This window comes from Calidris pugnax, unplaced genomic scaffold (assembly GCF_001431845.1).
Source record: "Calidris pugnax isolate Ruff unplaced genomic scaffold, ASM143184v1 scaffold52, whole genome shotgun sequence".
Lineage (NCBI taxonomy): Eukaryota > Metazoa > Chordata > Aves > Charadriiformes > Scolopacidae > Calidris > Calidris pugnax.
In genome coordinates this window covers 2,879,579-2,884,094 of record NW_015090811.1, presented here as the reverse complement: position 1 = coordinate 2,884,094, position 4,516 = coordinate 2,879,579, and positions in this window count along the sequence as shown.

The following is a 4,516-nucleotide window of genomic DNA, read 5'->3' as shown; positions in this document are numbered from 1 at the left end:
GGGGGGGGGGCGAAGCACCGGCCCCGCCCGCCGGCCTGAGGCGCGGCCCGGCTGCCGGCCGGGGCAGGGCGTGGGACGGGGAGCTGCTCTCACAGCTGCCCGGGGGCTGCACGGAGACGGCAGGTAACGGCCCACAGCCCGTGAGGGGGAGCTCTTCCCGCGGCTCGGCTCCCCTCAGCCCGCCGGGCCCGCCTGCCGCCGCTCCCCTCAGCGCCTCCCTATCCAGAGCCCCGGGGACATCATCGTGCATATTCCCTCAGAATAATCCGTTTGTAGGAAAAGAGGGAAAAGAGCCGACAGGAGAAAATGTGACTGGTCGAGATGGCAGTCAATCAGCCGGCTCAGTGCCACCAACCCCGACACAAATTAATTAAATGCTTTACCGTCGTTTTCTTTACCATTTTCTCTAACGCTAAAACTTCCTGATCTGGAAAGGAATTCTCTCCTCTGGGCTCAGCACCTCTGAAAATTGACTTAGCATAACGTCTCACTGGCTCCATGCAAAAAGAATGAGAGATATATTTTCCATTTCTAGGATTCTTTTATTTTATGCTGAATTCTCAGGTACCAGATTGAGCTCTTAGATCTTACTCATAATTTTTTATATCATGGGTTCCTATTAGTTCAGGCATTTTCATTACGCACCCAGCAGCTGTTAGTGCCAGTAAGAGTCCATTGACTTTTTATGATTTGGGAGGAAAACACAGTAGGAAAAAGCAGAAAAACATGATAAGCAGGTGTTGCGTGTGTGAATAAAGATTTGCTGATGAGGGACACATAAGTCATTCATAAATCATTTTCATGAGGAAAATATTTCAGAATAACAGCCTAGAAAATGAGGTCATTTCAATTTTGACACTTCAGTCAGTTGTTATGCAGCCATACAATTACTTTATTTCATATACAGTAATTGCAACAATGACTTACAGTCAAAATCCAGCCTAACCTGAGGTCCTTTCATCATCCTGAAGTACCAGTTTGGGCCATTGTTTTGCAGTTCCAGGTCACTTTTCAATGGTTTTTCCCATTTTCACCTTTCTCTGCACTCTTTACAGTAAAAAGTCTTTTTCAGCCAGGTCTTCACGGCCTGAACCTGCTGACCAGGTTTCTCCTAGGTTTGGAACGAGTTCTGCAGCACAGTTTGTGGGAAATCGCAGAATCACATGGGGTTGGAAGGGACCTCTGGAGATCATCTAGTCCAACCCCCTGCCAAAGCAGGTCCACCCAGAGCAGGTCCCACAGGAACTTGTCCAGGTGGGTTTGGAATCTCTCCAGAGAAGGAGACTCCACCACCTCTCTGAGCAGCCTCTTCCAGGGCTCTGCCACCCTCAAAGTGCAGAACTTCCTCCTCATGTTTAGATGGAACTTCTTATGTTCAAGTTTGTGCCTGTGACCTCTTGTCCTGTCCCTGGGCACCACTAAAAAAGACTGGCCCCATCCTCTTGACACCCACCTTTAAGTATTTATAAGCATTGATCAGATCCCTCCTCATCTCCAGACTATAAAGCCCCAAGTCCCTCAGCCTCTCCTCATAAGAGAGATGCTCCAGGCCCCTCATCATCTCTGTAGCCCTCTGCTGTCCCCTCTCCAGCAGTTCCCTGTCCTTCTGGAACTGGGGAGCCCAGAACTGGTCCCAGTGCTCCAAATGGGGCCTCGGCAGAGCAGAGGGGCAGGATGACCTCCTTTAACCTGCTGGTCACACTCTTCCTGATGCCCCCCAGGAAGCCATTGGCCTTGGCCACAAGGGCACATTGCTGGCTCATGGACATCCTGTTGTCCACCAGGACTCCTAGGTCTTTCTCCTCAGAGCTGCAAATAGACTGATGACTGTAATATTAATTTCCACTTAACCTCTAGATTCTCAAAAAAGCGACAGAAAATGTTGTGCCTGCAAAGAGAGGAGAGGCATATTTCTTAGGGCTGAGGATTAGCAGGTGAGAGACGCATCACTTCTCAGTTCAAGGTTTAAAAAGACTATAAGCGACACCTAAATGTTCAGTACATAAATATAGGCTCACGATGCATGTGAAGAATGGCTTGAACATTTTTTTTAATGTACTTGAAAAGGTAGAATTATAATCTCATAAAGCAACTAGTGTATTCTGAGGAACTGTTTTAAGCTTTCTTTCCTGGGACTGACAGAATGTAGCCAAATTTTAGGTGGTAATCACTTAAGAAAAGTGGCTAAGATTTTTTTTTTTAATCAAGTGCATTTATTCTCTCTAAAGTTTAGATGAGGACTGACAGCAAAAATGATTACTGTTCTTTAGATGTCTGACATTTAAGTGCTTTTTCTTATAAAAGGCTCTGAAATTGAAACACCTATTATTATTTTTTGTTATGTAAAATGTAACATGGAGTTGAAACTCACTGTTCCTCCCAGTTTTCTAGTCATCACTAACCCAGGAGTCTAAGGTTTATTTAATGGTTAAATAGTTTCCTCTGGCATTAACACCCACAGGGAGAAAGTTCCAGGAGATTAAATCATTAAATGGATCCTGTCACATCAGCTCCGTGGGAGCAGGGATCTCGTCGTCCCTTGAGGAAAAAGACAATCAGAAGATTGTCATCTTCACATCAGAAGAGCTGGTGGGACCCCGAGAGACCTGAAGGAGACCTGCACTGTCTCTGGATATTGTCTCTGGAAGTTGTCTCCATTTCTTGGCTTCAGAGTATGAGTTTCCGTAGGTAAGACTGCTCATCCCCTAGATACCTTGCAAGCGTTCAGGGGTTTAATTTATCTATGTATTATTCTTTTTAAAGAAAGGAATCTTTCTCAGCCCACAGCGTGTTTTATTTTTTCAATCAACTGACTTCTTTATAAGTGCCTGAGAAAAAAAAGAAAAAAAAAGACATTCCTCAAAGACCTATTGATTCAGTTTAACCAGAACCAGGAGCTTTCCAAATGTGAGGAAGGGGGAAGATCAAGCACAAGATGTATGTGGGGGTCAGTGGGAGCATCAGAAAAATTCCATCCAGCCTTTTTATCTCTTTTTTTTTTGAAGACAGAAGTAGATGAGGGAGGAGTGGGACTAGACCCAGTTTTGCCAGAGGTTTAGGAACAATGATTTTTGTTGAGAGACAGGTACAAATAATTACACTCGAGGATGGTGGGTGCTGGCTTTAAGGGCAGGGAATGGAGACCTCAAAGCCCAAGACCTCAGGAATCTCACCTTCTGCTGCTCTCTGGGCAAAGCTCGTTGTTTCCCAACAGCTCTTCAATATCCCTAGTCTGCTCAAAACTGACTGTGACAATTACAGAAACTCCATCTGCTGTTGTTAGGAAAAAAAAGGTTAAAGATGCTCGAGAGTCTTATTTCCTCACAAATTCCAGAAAGTTTCTTCTGCAACCTTTTGAATCGGTGAGGTTTTACTTCAGTTCCAGTAAAGCTGGCTTAAAAGCTGACCTTTTACTTCTTAGCAACGTTATTTCTCTTTTATTACCTTTTCATGTCCATTTCTAAAAGGAAAATTGTCCTTTCCAGGACTCTATTTATAATTCTATGTGACTTTTCAGTATTATGAATTCATTTTTAAAAGCAATGTTACCATTAAAATTAGTGCTCCTTCTTTTAGATTCGTAATGCATGTGAATCTGTTTAATTAAATAAATATTTGAATTTGCTGAAAGTAGCTCTGTGACTAAGTATTAAGTAGTTATTTGTGTTGAGGCTGAACTCTGTAGTACTTAAATTTCTTGCATGTTGCAAGGAGGGCTTTTATCTGACAAGAAGGCGCTTCTGGGGATGAAAAAGACCTGTTGGAAAATGATGTTGGTACAGGAAATGTTAAACCAAAATTTGTTACTGACCGAGGGTGAAAGAAAATAAATATCCCAGTCCCAAATACAATTACAAAATGAACGAGGGTGAAAGAAAATAAATACCCCAGTCCCAAATACAACTACAAAATGAACGTAGTTATAAATAAATAAATAAAGTCTTCTTTCTGGAAATGTTTTGTGATGTGTTAAATGGGAAACGGTGGAGTTTATTCAGCTAAAATAAGAGTGTCCCCCAGTTCCTGCTGGAGACAGGCCGGGTCTGGGATTCTCCGGGATGGACTGGGATGGATCCCGTCACTGCCTTCCTCCCTCCCTCACCTCCTCTGGCCTCGGCGGGCACAGTCCCCTTCTCCACCGGCCAAGAGCTGCCCCCGCGCACATCTTTTGGGATTAAACCCCCGGAAAATGGGGTCCAAGTGCGGGTGGGTCTGTCCGGCCCCACAGAACCGCACAGGCCGGGGAGGGGACACGACAGGGCCGCAGCCTGGCTGCGGGAGGCGCCACTCCAGGTTTGGGTGGCCCGTGGTGGCCTTTGGTGGCTTGTGGTGGCCTAGCCCACAATGACCGACGTCCCTCAGCCCACGGGCGAGGTCAGGCCGGCGGGGCGAGGCGCGGCGCCTTGCCCTGAGCACCCCCCCCACGCCCCGGCCGCCACAGGCCGCTCCGGGCCCGGCGCTTCCCTCAGAGGCGCGGCGACCTCCGCGGCGCGGCCTCCCCGGCGGGCGGGCGGGG